At 47.0% G+C, this 17,082-nt stretch overlaps 1 protein-coding gene and 1 long non-coding RNA gene across 4 annotated transcripts in view; one reads left to right on the top strand and one right to left on the bottom strand.

The window, feature by feature from the left end:
- LOC116531104 overlaps window positions 1–4,522 on the top strand; it is a 15,621-nt gene extending 11,099 nt beyond the window's left edge. The window contains exon 3 of the long non-coding RNA XR_004260276.1: window positions 4,511–4,522. This is a non-coding gene — a long non-coding RNA (uncharacterized LOC116531104). The remainder of the gene's footprint in view (window positions 1–4,510) is intronic.
- The window catches only part of KCND3 (potassium voltage-gated channel subfamily D member 3), a 221,528-nt gene that overhangs the window by 95,849 nt on the left and 108,597 nt on the right, over window positions 1–17,082 (bottom strand). The gene's annotated exons all lie outside the window — the stretch shown is intronic.

Here is a 17,082-nt window from a genome sequence, read left to right as displayed (position 1 = left end):
TTTCTTTCTTTCTTTCTTTCTTTCTTTCTTTCTTTCTTTCTTTCTTTTTTTCTTTCTTTCTGTTTCTCTCTCTCTTTTTCTTTCTTTCTTTCTTTCTTGATACAAGGTCTGGCTCTGTTGTCCAGGCTGGATGGAGTACAGTGGGGCAATCTGGGTTCACTGCAACCTTGACCTCCCAGGCTCAAGCCAACCTCCCAACTCAGTCTACTGAGCAACTGGGACCATAGGCACACACCGCCATGCCCAGTCAGTTTTTGTATTTTTTGTAGAGACGGAGTTTTGCCATATTGCCCATTCTGGTCTTGAACTCCTGAGCCCAAGAAATCTACCAGCCTTGGCCTCCCAAATTGCTGGGATTATAGGCATGAGCACTGTGCCTGACCTGTTTGTTTCTTTACACACACACACACACACACACGGCACAAGGTGGGTCACAAACAAGGTGTGACCTGTAGTCCTGGTTAGTCAGGAGGCTGAGGCAGTAGGATCGCTTGAGGTCAGCAGTTTGAGGCCAATCTGGACAACATAGTGAGACCCCTGACTCTGAGAAAAACAAAACAAAGTATGTCTGTAATGTATTAAAGCTGACTTTCCTCTTTGATTTCTAAATCAAGTCTAATGGCAATTTCTAGAGGGATATTCTACAACTAATCAGCAGTGCCACTGGATTAAATATGCAGCTTCCCAAGGAAGCCCTTTGAAGGGCACTGCAATCTTTGAAATGCACATCAGGAAAAAAATCCTAGTAGGCTAATATAAATATTTTTATTGCTTTCAACTCCTAGGTCTGCCAGTTAGTCACCTGTGTGATCTTGGGTAAGTTACCTAACTTCTCTGGGGCTCTGTTCCTTCATCTGTAGAAAGGGGATAACAATAGTTGCTAATGAATTGATACCAGTAAGATGTGCTTAGAACAATGCCCAGCCCACAGTAAGCCCTTAATTAATGGTCGCACCATATAAACTCTTGTCCTTTACTTTCTAGGCACATCCTAGGATAGAAAATCCAGTGAGTTGAGGCCTATTAGGTAGCTTGGCATGCCTGAGGCCTGGCATCAGGTATGTGCTCAATGTGTGTTTGTTGATCCAAATGCACTAAACAAAGCCCCTTTAGAAGCTGAGGGGCTTGCATCAGGGTTTACTGAAAACAGGAATCTCTCTTGGATTGATTTCTATACTCAACATGTTTTAGGTATTTTCTGAAAATGCAGTGCACCCCAATCCTGGGTTATAACTAGGGTGAGACTGACTTTGGAAGGGAAATCTGCCTTAGGATCCTTTTAGAGCAACCCTTTTCCCTACGGGAACACTTGTATTTCCATGCAGTGGGGTTTGGAAGGCTGGGATCTGTGCTCTCAACAGGGGCTCTTTCGGTCACATTGGGGAGCAGTTCTTGCTAAAATGTTGATTTGTGAGTCTTCCTTCCTTCTTTCCTATGGTAGTATGCACATCTAAGTGGGAGAAGCTTTAAAAACTTTACAGATTTTCCAAGGAAAGATGGCAGGCACCTTGATAGAAGTGAAGAGGAGAATTTTTGATTATTTGGAAGGAACTTGGAAGAAACCCCTCTGAGCACAGTGAAAATCCTAGCAATGTATAAGACATAGTGTTTTCATAGGTAAGAGTACAGGCAATGGGGGCAGACAGACGTGTCTTCCAATTCTGGCTCTAGCTAACACAAACGGGGTGACCTGGAGGAAGCCGCTCTAAGCCACAGAGTCTCATTGGTCAGATGGGAATAATCCTAACACCTACCTCATTGGGTTGTTAGGAGATTTCAACGAAAGAGGCCCATAAAGCACTTAGCAGAGTGCCTGGCAAACTAAAGCTAATAAGTGGTTGCTATTACAGTAGTCCCAGTTTATCCACTGTTTCAGTCACTTGTGGTCAACCATGGTCTGAAAATATTAAATGAAAAAATCCAGAAATAAACAATTCATAAGTTTTAAGTCATGGGCTGCTCTGAGTGGTGTGACGAAACCTCATGCTGTCCTGCTCATGCTGTCTGCCTTTGTTCTGCCCAGGACGAGAACCTTCCTCCAGCATATCTGCTGTCCACGCTACCTGCCAGTTAGTAAGTTGTTTAGTCGCCACCTGGTTGTCAGAGAACTGTGTGTTTCCCAGTGCTTGTGTTCAAGCAGCTCTTATTTTGCTTAATAATGGCCCCCAAACGCAAGCGTACGGTGCCTAGTTTATAAATTAAAATCTATCATAGGTATGTATACATAGGAAAACTATAGTACATGTTGGGTTCAGTACTATCCGCATTCTCAGGCGTCCTCTGGGGACCTTGGAATGCATCCCCCCTGGACACGGCGGGAACTACTGCATAAGCAGCTGACAATATAATAGCTACCATTTATTAAGCATTTACTATATGCCAACATTTTGCTAAACTGCTTTATGCATGTAGTTTATTTAAACTCCACAGCGACAGCTTAAATTATCATCTGTATTTTACATGAAGAGACTGAGGTCTGGGAATTTCACTGTTTCTTTTTTTTGAGACAGAGTCTTGCTCTGTCACCCAGGCTGGAGTGCACTGGCATAATCACGGCTCACTGCCACCTTGAATTCCTGGGCTCAAGTGATCCTCCCATCTTAGCCCTCTCAGTCTCCTGAGTAGCTGGGACTATAGGCTCGTGTGACCATGTCCGGTTAACTTTTTATTTTTGGTGGAGATGAGGTCTCACTATGTTGCCTAGGCTAACTTATCTGATTTTATCCCAGAGTCATACAAATAGTAGGTGATGAGCCAGGATTTGAGCCTGGGATTCCTTGACTCCAAGGTCTGTCCCTTAAGCTCCGTGCCGTGCTTCCTTCCACATGCTGCCCGTCCTGCCCATGGGCCCTCTCGCTGCAGAGATACCAGCAGTACTTGACTAAAATCAGAGCCCTTCTTTCTCCCTTTCCTTCTCCTTATCATAATGTTTTCTCTTAAAAAGTCTGCTTTACTCTCATGGGGAGAAGTGCCAGATATAGTATGCACCTAAAGGAAAATGAATAAATTAAAAATAAAAATAAAAATAAAATACAAAAAAAGGTCTGCTTTATAGTTTTCAGACCTTTTAAAAAATGAGCTCATGAGACAGAGCTATATATACAAGCTGTATATATAGCTTATCAGACAGTAGAATTATCAGACAGAAACAGAGCTCCTAGATGCTCCTCCTGCCACCTCTAGGACCCCCAGGAATCCCAGATGAGAGCTTCCGCCTCACCTTCATTCCAAATTTATCCACCAGCCTGAACTCTGTGTCACAGCATCACTTCACCTTCTTCCGTCCCCATTGCCACTATGGGGTCTTGAATGAGTTGGGTTATGGCCAAATTGCATATACTGGCCCACATAGTCTTCCAGGGATTGGCCTAGCTGGACAATGGATAGGGACAATCACAGGGCATTCAAAACTCCAGGCCACCCACTGCCCTGTGTGCTCAGTTGGGAAGGAAGAGAGAAGTGAAACATAGTGCGTGTTCCCTCACTGCCAGACCCTGTGCCGGTCAGCTCCAGGTGCATCACCTCATTTAGTAACACTGCAAGGAGTATCACTGGCCTGCTCCTACGGATGAGGAAGAGATTTGTAAAGACACTGAATTAACTTCTCACAAATAAATGTTTACAATTTCCCAGCAGACCACTTTTTTTTTTTTTTTTTTTTAATGAAGTCTTGCTCTGTTGCCAGGCTGGAGTGCAGTGATGCGATCTTGGCTCTCTGCAACCTCTACCTCCTGGGTTCAAGCCTCAGCCTCCTGAGTAGCTGGTACTATAGGCATGCACCACCATGCCCAGTTAATTTTTGTAGTTTTAGTAGAGAAAGGGTTTCACCATCTCGGCCAGGATGGTCTCGATCTCTGGACCTCATGATCTGCCCACCTCGGCCTCCCAAAGTGCTGGGATTACAGGCGTGAGCCCCCGCACCCGGCCCACCATGGGTCTTTACTGTGAAGGTTAACATGCAGCCAGTAAGTGGTAGATCTAGGTTTGGGATTCATATCTGGTTAAGTCTGTACTCTGCGTATGTGAAGCTGTTTTCCAAAAGAAGGAACACACACACACACACACACACACATACACACACACACACACACACACACACACGTCACGCACCTATATAAAGCATTTATATCAAATAAATATCAATGACAACTATAGTATGTATGCTTTTTGAGGGAGTGGAATGGGAAGCAAAGAAATTAATTGAGATACCTACTAGCAGACTAATAATAGGTAAAATTTATTGAGCACTTGCTTGTATCAAGCCCTGTTCTAAGTACTTTCCCTGCATTAGCTCATCTAAGCCTCACAATGACCCTATGAAGTAGGCATAATTGTTACTCCTATTTTAAAGATGAAAAAACTGAAACACAGAGAAGGTAAGCAACTCGCCCAAGCTTACGGATCCAGCAAATGACGGTGCCAGTTACTTGCCTATTGCCACAGCTCCAACTACATTCTCTGTTCTGAGCTGGAACTCTGTGGATTCCCTCAATGACTGGCTTTCTATCAGGCTTTGCTAATAGCAGGCATTAGAGGGCGATCGCAATGCAGAAGGCAGGGAGGCCTCTCATTCTGATACTGGACACCAGAGTCACTCTGTCACAGGAGCAGATTGAGCCTGAACTAAGAGGACAGATGATCACTTTGACACTGAAGGAAATTACTGGGAATAACAAAGGCTTATGGCTTTAATTAGTGGGTCAGCTGATGCCAGTGCCATTTTGAGGTTAAGAGCATCAGGGATCCAAGGAGGGCACTGCTTGGAGAGCTATCAGCTAGGTGCCTTGTTAGGAGAGCTTTGATCTGGGCAGAGGAAGCATCAAGTCCAAGATCTGGAGTAGCAGCCATATAAGCCAATGAGTATGATGCTACCTGGTCTCTTGTTGATGACTGTACATGGGATTGCACTCAGTGAAAGAAAAAAAGACACAAAGGGAAGAAAGAGGTACCTCCATACCATCACCTATGCATTCATCCAATCTAACAAACATCTATTGAGGTACTATCCTGTGCAAAGCACATGTGGGATGGAAGACAGAGAGAGTCAGACATAGATCCTGTCCTGAAGGAATATAACATCCCCCCAGCAGGGATATAACAGGGACATAGCAGTAGTGATATAACAGGAATACAACATCCCCACAGTGGGGGGATGTCACAAAGAGACATACTTACCTTCATGTGCAGTGGGAGATCTGAAGAGGAAAGAGCAGCCCCTAGCTGGATCAATTCTGTGACTTCATGGAGAAAGCAGCAATTGAGATGGGGTGAATGGGGGTATATGTGGGCACATTGAGATATCAGAGGGTTGTAGTGAAGGGTTTGTGAAGAGAAGGAATGGGAGGTAAGATCAGAAGCACAGCTGAGACCATCCTAGGAATGGCCTTGAGTTGCAACTTGGTTCTGTAAGTAGAGAGAAACTGAATGTTTTCAAGCAGGATGTGAAATAATGATTGTTTTTTGAGAGTGTTCTAGAAGCACAGTGAGAAATGAACTGTGGTAGGAACATGAGGTTAAGAAGCTGTTATGATGATCAAGGCAATGAAGGAATGATGAAGGAGTGAATCATGGATGAGGCAGAGAAAACACAGACAAGGAAATGGAGTTCCGAGCCAGATGGTAACACAATTGGTAGGACATAGTGAGAGGTAGGGAGGAGTCAGCTTGGGAGACAGGAAGGAGAGAAATAGGGAGCACGAAAGAAAGAACAAAGTTAAAGAGGTAAAGCTGTAAACTCAATGAACACGGCACATATTGTTTAACTACATGGGCACTACACGGACTGTCACGACCACTACACGGATTGTCACTACACGGACACTATATGGATCAGTTTAACGGATTGGAGGAATAAAGGCGGAGACACAAAGACAGAAAAGAAAGACAGTCTGGAGTTCAGGAGAGAGGTTAGGGATGGGGAGTTAATTTGGGTACCACCTGCCTTCATCAAGGTTAGCAGATGAAGCTTTGAAATTGAATGTGGTTTCCGAAGGAGAGAGTGTCGAGAAGGAGCAAAAAAGGGTCAAGGATGATCCTTGGATAAAACCTAAACTAATAAGGTGGAGAAAAGGAGGAACAAAAGGAGAAGTGACAAGAATGGCAGGAAGACACCAGGAGAGAGAAGGTGGAGAGAAGTTCAAGAAGAGAAGGGCAAAGTGTTAGGAAGTGGGGAGAACTGGGCATCAAATGCTGCAGGGGCCAAGATCAGCAGCAAGGAAAGGCCGCTGAATGTGGGGCCTGAGAAATGCTCAGCACTGTCAAGAGCAAGTCCCATAAAGCAGTGAAGGCTAGAGGTAGATTAAACAGAGCCAGAAATAACAATAACAAAGATAATAAAAATAAAACCTTATATCTGATGCTAAGTGCAAGGCACATGGTAAACACTTCACATGTACTAATTCATTTGATCTTCACAACAACCCTTTGAGGTGGACACTATTATTATCCCCATTTTAAGGTAAGAGGACAGAGGATGGGCCACCAAAGAAAAGACAAGACTACAGATTTCGAAAGTGTGCTCGGCAAAGCCCTAGTCCTGCAAGAGGCAGGAGCACCACAGAAAGGGGCTCTGAGGTTAAGTAAATTTGGTATTCCCTTCTAGGAATGCACATTATTAGTATCTTTAAAGACAGAGAAGCCCTACACTGAAGAACCTTGTTTAATTTGGTTAAATCCAACATTTTCTAAATTTATTTGACCTGTGAACCTTTTTATCGTTAACATTCTATGGAGCAATGTTCTACAAGGCACACTTTGGGAAATGCTGCGGTAGAAGACTCTCATAAAGTCATGGACAGAAGCATTAGGGACAGATACATGAGGAGGCTGTAGGGATACTTCTGCTTCTTTTTTGGGGGTTAGGGAGAGTGTTTTTTTAAGGTAGCAGAGCAAACTTAGGGTGAGCTAAAGAAAGTGACAGAGAAAAGGGGAAATAAAGAAACTTAGTGCCAGACAATAAACGAACAACATATTTATAGAGGTTTGAGCTGGGAGTCCTGGAAAAGAGACCACAAGAGAGAAAATTATGATCAATTCCACACCAGGCCCTTTAGGTTGGCCTGTCCATTCCCATGTACCCAGTGATAACACTCATCAGTTTTACAAAGGCAAACGTCTCCGTGACTTTAGGGAGCATTCTTCATTCATTTAACAACGCAGGCTGGACACTCACTCTGTGCCAGCTGCAATGTTAGGCATTGCCCTCACTCTGATGCCGTCTCTTCTCAACTTCAACCCTTGGTTTTGCAACCTGGACTTTATTTTTGCCTCTGATCCTTTGACTTGAAGCTATTCCTGGGCTTCCCAGGGTCTAAAGATCAGTTTCCCCAGTGGACTCTGGCTAAAGCCTCTTTTGTTCCCAGCATCCCAAGAAGCTTCAGGTGAGAATGTTGGCCTTGTCTTGGCCTGGGCCACGCACCCGACACTGTCCCCTTGTGCAGTATCCCCACCTGGGTGCATTGTGTGTAGAGGCTGATGATACAAAGGATGAAGCATTCAGGCAAGAAGAGACGCTGCCCTCAAGGAGGCTCAAATCTAGCCAGGACGGAGGTGGCAGCTGCTCTCCTTAGGACTGCTTGCCTAGCAGCATATTAACAAGGCATGTAATGGTGTGGCATGTGGTATGGAGGCATCTGTGGCATGACAGGTGGTGGGAATTACTGGGTGAAATCTTCTGGAGGGGAGAGTCTTACACGAGTAGCCCCACTTGGGTGAGAAGGATTGTGGGCAGAAGCCTGGTTTAGAAACTCCACTTTATGAATAAGAATGCGCTGTTTGGGGCCAGAAATGCTGCTCACTCCACCTGGGAAGACAGGCTAAGTGTCTGCTAATATGCAGCTGCAGACCGAGCCTAGGGCCCCGATCAGGCACCAGGCATTTGGCTAGAGAGGGTCTCCCTCAACCAGATGCTTATTATAGACTTGTTCTGAGCACTCAACATGTCTTCTCCCTCCCAGCTGCTAAATGCCCATTTCCAAGTTATTGACATTCACTGGGAAGTATGGTTAATATGCAAATATAGATTAGCCCCTTGCCACTGATGCAGAGCTGCCTGCTTGGCAGCCTGGGGTACTCAAGATTCATAAAATATCTGGCACAAGTAGGGGAGAACAGAGAATGACTGGATGGGGTTGGAGATGGAGGTAGGTTTGATTTTTGGGCTACTAATGAATCTGATTGCAGCCAACACTCGATTATACCCAGGTGGATTACACACTGGGCAAGTCATCTGTGGCAATGTTAAACCCTGTGAGGTTTTACCTATTGCTCCACATACTCAGAAAGCTTCCAAGCAGCCTGACCCAGCAATTAATTGCTGTGCGGTCACAGACGGGTGCCTCATTTCCATACTGGTTGAAGCAAAACATAATTGGGAAGGCAAACATGCTGTCAGATATGTATAATATCTATGTATCCCACTACATATCGGAAGTCAAACAACAGTGAGCTTTGTGATTTTCCACCGTTTTAAACAAATCACCCCACTGCTCCCCCTCTTGCATGGACCACTGAGGAGGTGCAACCCATGGGGCTGTTTTAACAAACATCTGAGAACATACACATTCAAATGTGTTGTTCTTTCAAAATAGACACCTTGGGACTAAGTTGCTGCCTTGCTTGAGAACTTCCAGAAGTTCTTTTCTTTGTTGTTTGGAATTGCCTTTGGAGCCTTTTGTCTGTTCTGTAAAGTGCCCGTGGCCTACCGAGAGGACAGCTCTCCATCTCGGGAGGGCAGGATTGGTTTTTGGTGACAGGAGAAAGAACTCTGGGGCCAACTGTAGTGAGTCAAGTGCAATCTTATACTTCTTACTCATAAAGATTTGTTTTCCTACTTTTCTTTCTTTCCAAGGAAATTGTCTAAGATGAACTCTGCATTTGTGATCATTGCCTGAGCAAGAAGGTGAACTCGTCAACACTCCCCTGAACAAAATAAGCAAGAGAAGGCCAACCCCCTCACCCACCAACAATGACACACATGCCTTTTCTTCTGCTGAGTACACAGCTCTCAGCCTGGCACCCACTGACAGCCACGTGTGTACGAACGATGTCTAACTAGACCCCAGAGCCTCTCCTTTGTGGATCTGCTGAAACACTGCTTCAAACATCTCGCTCCAGGCTAGCTTCCCCTGCAACCCAACCAACTCCTTATCTACCTCCAGGGCCACTGATCAGCCTGCACCAGGGAAGGCAAATTCACATGAATTCAATGCCCTAGGTAGTCAGGAGGATGAAACCATGGCAACAGTCTCCAGCTAATGAATCAAATGTCCCGAGGAGACACTTCAGTTCCTGAGGGGCCATGTTGGCTCCAGGGACCTGGGGCTGGACACTTTTTCAAAGGAGGAGGCTTGAAGCTGTTCTAGGAGATGTCAGTAGCTAGAATGCATGAATCCTCCAAGAGAACCTCTCAGGGGAGATCAAGCCTCCTAGTTGGATCTAAGACTTTATTTTTGATGTATCGGTTAAATAATAAATCAAATGTTTTTGCTTGTAGTCAGAGGGTTGTGTCAGGTGAGGGGTAGCAGGCAGTGTTGGGATGACTATATACTTGGTAAGCCTGAGACTTACTGACTAGGAGACAGCCTGGATCTATTTTCAGGTCTTGCTGAAAGCAGTGAGTTGTCCCCAAGACCCTCCTTAATTTCCCTAAATCAATATTTTTCCCTTAAAATAACTAGGTTGTAGGTGTGCTTTGGGGACTGGCCATCTCTATGCAAACCAAAGAGTGAGGTTTCCAAGAATGAAAGTTCAGAAAGTCGGGTCCCCATGGGGAGGGGCCCTGGGGAATCACAGGGAGTTCTCCGGGAAAGGTACAGCCCCTCTGTGTTCCCTCCCGGGATCCAGCACCTCTGAGGACACCAGTCCCTGGAGATTTTCCCTGCCACAGGGGAGAAGGAATTCTTGTGTTGCCTCTCTTAGCTTCTCCTCCCCCTGGGACACTCTACAACCAGCTCCAATAATTTTGTCTTCATTTGCCTGGACGCGGGGCCTCCAGATTCAGAGAAACTAGAATTCCATTCTTTCCTCTAAGGAAAACCATTAGACCTGCACTTAGCAACCACCAGGAGGGTATTTTTAGCTCTCTGGCAGAAGTGTAATGTACAAAATGTAATAATCTCAGCTTTGAAGTTCCTCACAGCTCCATTCAACATGAAATTGTGGCTGATGGATGGGCATGGAGGCAGCAGAGAAACAGGGCCAATGAGCGTGCCTGCTGTTTGCCTTCTCTGGTCAGAGTGTCGGTGCCAAAGAGGCAGCACAGATCAGAAACACACAAGCCCAGGAAATCCACTACTCAGCTGGCAGGGAAACTAGCCCCCAAATGTCTACTTCCTCCTTAGGTCACGCTTATATACTAGCTCATGAGCTAAACCCACTCCGCTGAAACTCGAGTGAACCCGTTGCCTATTCCCCTTCTCCCAACTTAGGCCGTGCATTTGGGCAAGTCCCTTCACCTGTGTGCCTCAGTTTCCACATCGGTAAAATGATCCTTTTCTGTTTAGAACTCTACATTCCCTAATTCCAAACACTGTCTGGAATTAATACAAGACACACCCTGTGATGGGAGGCCCAGTGTGACTCAGTGGTGCACATTTGCCGAGTGCCTATAAAGAACTCAGCAGTGCGAGGTGGCTGTTCTGGCCCCGCCCAGTGAGTGGCTAACCCACCTCCGAGGCCCTCTTCAGACCAATTTTAATTCCCACAATGCATCCCCACCCCATCTGACACCACCGCTTCCAGGCTGCCTGCACCGACCTCAGCCAGTGGGCGCCCAGGAATTGTGACTGGATTTTAACTTCAGCCCAAGCAAGATAAAACCAGGCAAGTTCAATCTGCTCCCAAACACTCATGGGGCTTATTCCGAGGCCAAAGAAGGTGAGTTTTGAATTAGTTACTATTTTCAGACAACATGGGGTAGGGAAAGAGACAGATTTTGTTCTTTTGTCTTCTGCCCAGGCTCTCCCCAAGGCAGAGAAGGCAAGAAGAGGGGATGAGGAGGAGCAAAGGGAAATGTATATGCTTAAGAGAGAAGCAGGGGCTGGAGCTTTGGTTCTTACCTGAAGTAACAGGTCATCACGAGCCCCTTAAAGATGATGGGACCAGTTCCCTAGTGCTTCCTGGCTCCCAGCACCTTCAACATCTTTATGTCTCATGGTAAGATGGTTCCACATCTGGATGGACTGACTGGGATCCTGCCCCAGAGCCCCATCATTGACTCACTCAGCCATCCAAACACATTTAGAAAAGCGCCTAGTTTGTGCCGGGCTCTGTGCTAAATGCTCTGGGGAATGCAAAGAAGTATCAGAATTCTGTCCTCAAGAAACTGACGCCTCAGAGATATCATCTATTCTAGAGAAAGAGGTTTCCTCGTCAATTTTAGCCAAAAAATCCTCATTATTTCAACGAATGCATACTGAATACTCCCATGAAGTGCCAGGCACTGTGCTAGGGGTTTATGAGTTGTCCTTGTATGAAGTGCCAGTGATCTACAGTGGAGTTAGGATGAGGTTTCTCTATGTCTTAAATCTGGCTCTATCCAAAAAAGCTTGAAAGCTCCATCACACTGGTTTCCCCAGCACTTTTCAGCTCATGTGTACCTATGAGCACACACTAGAAGGGGGCCTTGAAGATGGGGAGGCACAGGCTGGACACCTTGAGTTGCCTATAGGTGGGGATTAAAGGGACCACTCACTGCCTACACAGCCATCACCAGTGAGGAAGGCCAAGGAGGGACTATGAGGTCAGGGAAGAGAGGAGTGTGGAGGGAGAGGGGAATTATGGGGATGGAACTGACAGGGTTGTATCTCATACCGTAAGGGTTGACAGCCATTGCTCCTGTTTTCCATGCTGGGGGAGAGGCATCGTAAGGGAGGATTTCACATATTATTCCCACACCTACCCGGCCCCTGGTGTTTGGTTGACAGCCTCCTGATATGTAGCAGGGGCAGAGGGATAGAGTCCTCGACCTTTCTCTTGAAGTAAGTTCATCCCAGCGCACACATCACTAGCCAGCTAATGGGAGCCAGCCTTGAACTGTAAATGTGTGGAGGATATTCCACTAGCAGAAAACCAAATCATCGCATCTCAAGAAGCAAAAGGAGAAGGCTGATGGGTAAGAATGATGGCCAACATTTACTGGGGCCCTACTATGTGCAATTCATATATATTAACTCATCTAATCATCACAAGAACCACCCTGTGGAGTTGGTGTGTTATTCTCATTGTTCCAAATGAGAAAGTTGTGGCACTGAAAGGTTAAGCACGTTGCCCAAGGTCACACAGCTAATAGGTGGGGGATGATGTGTGCCTGGGACAAAAGCCCCCATCGGAGCAGAGCCCTAGTGCTGTCTTGCCTCTGGGTTAGTGAAATAGGAAGTCTGTACTTATTTCCTCTGGCTTGATGCCACTGACAACTTTCAGACTAACAGGCAGAGAAGCATGTACGTGAAACCTCTTCCTGTCTCTTTGCCGAATCCTATTTCCCAGAGTGTGAAACGCACTTCCCTCCTGCCAGCCACAATATGGCCTGATTATGCCTAATAAGACACGGGCTTCTAGTCAGCACGAGCTCAGCTGCTGAGTACAGGAGAGAAATGGGGACTCTGCTTTCACCCTAGCCTCCTCCTGTCTGGGGCATCTGCTGTGGGGCCTGAGGCCACAGATGATACAGAGCCCATGTGTGGCCCCTTCTCCCAACCCTGGCTCCTCTGCTCCATTCCCCCTGGTGGGGTGGGGTCTGGGGAGGAAAATAAGGGGTAAAAAGTGAGGAGAGGTGCCCCTGTTGTCAAGTATTGGAGCTGCCAAAGCCAACAGATGTGGGAGGCCAAGGGAAAGGGCGACCCCATTAGTGGAGCTAAGGGGATGCTCTACGCTCTCTCCCTATACTCCTGCCTCCTGGAACAGCAGTTGAGGAATGAGGAGTAGAGAATGCAGAGTTAGCTGCACCAGGCAAGGGCACGGTGATGATTAATTTTATGTGTCGCCTTGGCCAGGTCAAGGCCACAAGGTGTCCATGTATTTGGTCAAGCATGACTCTGGGTATGTCTGTGAGGGTGTTTCCCGATGAGATTAACATTTGAATCAGCGGATGGAGTAAAGCAGATGGCCCTCCCTAATGTGGGAATGTCTTATGCATTCTGTTAAAGGCCTGATTAGGAGAAGAAAGGTGGACCCTCCTGCAAAGAAGAGAAAATTCTGCTTCCTAACTGCTTTGAGCTGGGACATTAGTCTTTCCTGGCCTTCGGACTCTAACAGAATCTTCAGCTCTTAGTACTTGAGCCTGCTGGCTTTTGTACTAGAACTACACACCTGCTCTCCTAGGTCTCAGCATGCCACTGCAGCTGTTGAGACTCCTCAGCCTCCATCAGCACGTGAACCAACTCTCATATTAAATCTCTCTCTCTCTACAGCCTATGGGTTCTGTTTCCCTGGAGAACCCTGACTAATACAAGCACCATAAATATTCATTGGTAGGGACCTGGCTTGGAGATTGGTAGGTTGGGTTTTTGCATGTAACTGGTGGTTCTGAGTCAAAGTGTTTACATTCTTGCCTCTTAGCTTCCAGGGAGAATTCAAATGGCCCCTGAAATGCAGCCTTGAGCAGGACACTCAGCATGAAGGCACTTCTCTGGCCAAATATTCCTAGACGTGGCCTGTTTTACAAAGCTTAAAATTGAAGTCCATGCTCAGAGCTCTTCGTTCTTTCCCAGCTCTGTACATGCTATGGCGCTGAAAAGAACCGTGCGGCGTGAAAGTTTGAACGTGCGTTATCTCAGCATTGCAGAGAGCAGTTTACTTGAGTGTTTAGATGCAACAGAGCCTGGGGAAAAATAGTGGCTGTCTCTGCCAGTTTTCCGCCTTCAAGAAGGAGGCGTTCCCTCATGACATCTAGTCTCTGCGGTTCTTCAAGGTTTCCAAAGAGGGTACGACTACGAGCTTCTCACTTATCTAATCCAATGTTGGCTCATCCAGAAAATTTCAAATCCTTGCATTCCAAGGAGAGTCAATGTTTCTGCAATGCAGACTTGAGTAGGTGCATCCAGGACAGGCTGGTGAGGCAGGGTGGTGGGGGGTGGGAGCACTCGGTGGTGGTGTCCGGGTTCAATCCCAGCTCTAACACTTGCCATCCGTGAGAGCTTGAGAGAGTTACTTAATTTCCTCATTTGAAAAAATGGGATGATTTTAGTGGTAGCTCCCCTCCTAGGGTTGCTGTGAGGATGGAATGAAATTATATATGTATATATAGTGATTGGCTGACCCATAATAGCCAATACATATACATACTTAGTATATGTACTAGATGTCTTTAAGTTAGTGGAATAGTTTACCCTTCTTTATGTCTCCCACTGAGGCTAGAACTTGCCTGGCATTCTAAGAATTATATATCTAATAATAATACAGGGAGATGCTAAACGTTCTGATTTCAGATCTGACTCATTGCCAGGAATAGCAGTGGATACTTGAGACATGGTCTTGGTCCTGAAGGACTTAGAAACTATGTTATGAAGCCCTATCTACTCTCACCACTGTGGGTTCTAAACTGACAACTGCCACTGGAGGAGGCACAACTGACAACACGGTGGGGGGCCATGGAGAGTTCAGCCAGCCAGGGTGAAATCTACCCACAGCACCTTCGGGATGTGAGGTGCTGTGGGATGCAGGCTACTCAGCTGATGCCTCAGGTGGACGGAAGGTGCCCATCTCCTCCAGGACAGGGATTGAGAGAGAGGTACTCCGAATGGCAACAAAAAAAGTTTGAGCTTTCCTACTGGGACTTCTTTGCTAGCACCATATAAATACGGTTTAGGAGCACAGTGTCTGAATAAAGGAGAAGGAGGAAAAAATAATCCAGAGAGAAATCAACTTATGGCTCATTTAAACCTTATTGAAATTTCTACTGTGGAAACATTTAAATATCATAGTTACTGCAGTGTGCCTTCGCTCCTGCTATTCCCTGGTGGATGTTTCGTTGCACATTTGGTTGGGGAGCAGAATAATAAAGCTGCTTGGAAATTGCTTTCCCACTGCTAGTTAATTACAACAGGTTTTTTATTCCAAATGTAAAGAATGAACCGTTTATTTTTATTTTTATTTTTTTAATAAAGGAAGCTCTCGGTCTGTCCCAGCCCCCTCCGCCAGCAAGCATTGGTCTGCCCTGGCCCTTGGCTCCCATGTCCTCTGTCATACTTCCCAACATGACCTCCTCTGTTTCCTGCCTTTCCTCTGAGACGCAGCTGGAAGCAGCTCTCCCAGCTCAGCTGCTGGCTCTGTCTCCCAGCCTGGAAGCCTTGCGTGTCACTGTTTAGAGAAAGAGATGGCCCCCACTCCAGGTCTCTGTCGAGGACATTAAATATTTAGCTTGACTCCATCCAGGCCATTAGACACACTCCTGTCTCCCTTTCCTACCCAGAGAAACACATTTCCCCACCTCCATCTTTTTTTAATCCCAAGCAAGTAATTCGGGATTAACTCGGCATTTGTCAGCTCTGTCTGAGCACAGGCGTGAGCTCCTCGGCTTTCTCCCACCAGACAGAGCAGAGAAAAAGTGCCTTTGTGCTTTCAGATGCACACTTGAGCTTGGCAGCCAAGTGAGCACCTGCCCAAGGCCAGGCGGGCACAGGTCCCAGCAGCTGCCCGCACAGGGCTTTGCTGTCTCATCTGGTCTCTCAGGTTTAACTCTGAGCCAGCTTCCCCTGCCGCCAGACACATTTGTTTCTTTCCTAACCCCTGTTGCTTCTGGATACTGCGTGCAGAAAAATGAATCCTCTTTGAGCTACGTCACCTCCAATGTCTCTAGGAGGGAGAAGTCACTCAGCAGCCTCTCCGCCTCTCGTGACTTAGAGGGAGTCTAGGGCAGCCCCGGGGGCAGGGCAAAGAGCGGGGCCATGGAAGTCAGTTCATTCTGCAGCCGTGTGGCTCTGAGCACTCTCTTCCCCTCTCTGGGCCTTCCCTCTCTGTAAAATAAGGCAGCCTAGATATCTTTGTATCCCTTTAAACTGTAGTACCCCACAACTAGATATTTCAATGATGTGCACTGAATCCATTATCTGCTGTTTTGCCTTATCCATTCCTACATTCGAGAACAGATCTATAGGGCTGAGCCCGACGAAAGCACCAGGCTTGGCTCAGAGTCACGTGGCTCTGAGGGGGTCCCTGTTAATGATCATGTGTATTCCTGGGAACGGAATGCCATGGGACCCTGGAGAACTGAAGAAATAGGAATGGAGACCCAGCAGCTGTGGAGGGAGGCAGGCGGATGGCCTCTCCGGGACAGACTGGCTGCTGGCTTTTGGAGCTAGCCGCTGTATCTAGTTTCTAGCCCTGACCCATGGGAAAGCCACTTAAACTCTCTGAGCTCTGGTTTTCTTTATCTGTTTAATGAGGTGATCTCCCATGCCCCAACTGAGGAATATTGATGAGAAAGTGAAAACGTTTTTCTTTGGGAAGGAAAAGAAGCCAGAGGTCCAGCGGGGAAACCGAGGTATGGGGCACTGCTCATAGTCTAAGAGTGCCGACTACAACTAGGCAGGAGTGCCGCAGGGCCTCTGGAGTTCGGCTTGGATGTGCAGCACGGCCCAGTGGCACTTCTCGAGGTCGGGGTAGGAGAAAGATGACCTGCTGGTCTTCCCCGTCCCAGACCCAGAACCTCTGAGGAAGAGAACACTGTGGGGACTTAAAGGCCAAGAAGTGGCCTGGAGGGGAAGTGCTGTTGTCTGCTCCTGCTTCGGGGTGTGTGTGAAGGTGACAGCGTGGGACAGCATCACAGGGTGTGAGTGAAGGCTGGGGCCCGGGCCCTGAGGTGCACTGAGGCTGGTGTCTGAGGTGTGGACGGCTCAGTGCAGGGGGCGAGGGCGTGGGGGATGGGAGGAGAGCAGCGGCTGTGCTGGGGGCGGACAAAGGGAGAAGACAAAGATTATTTTAAACCTGTATTAATCACTGCTCCAAACAGGGACTGGGGGTGGGAGCCGCAGCTGTCATAGAGAGGCTGGGTGAGGGTGGTAGGAGAGAGTCCAGCGGGGAGGGGCGGAACTCTTTTTTTCCGCCCCAGGACCTTGGCCCAGCCCAGCTGTGATACTGGGGCCT

Source organism: Sapajus apella, unplaced genomic scaffold (assembly GCF_009761245.1).
Source record: "Sapajus apella isolate SASKATOON/1434 unplaced genomic scaffold, GSC_monkey_1.0 scaffold69, whole genome shotgun sequence".
Lineage (NCBI taxonomy): Eukaryota > Metazoa > Chordata > Mammalia > Primates > Cebidae > Sapajus > Sapajus apella.
The sequence above is the reverse complement of the archived record's forward strand: the minus strand, read 5'-3'. Positions and strand labels throughout refer to the sequence as shown.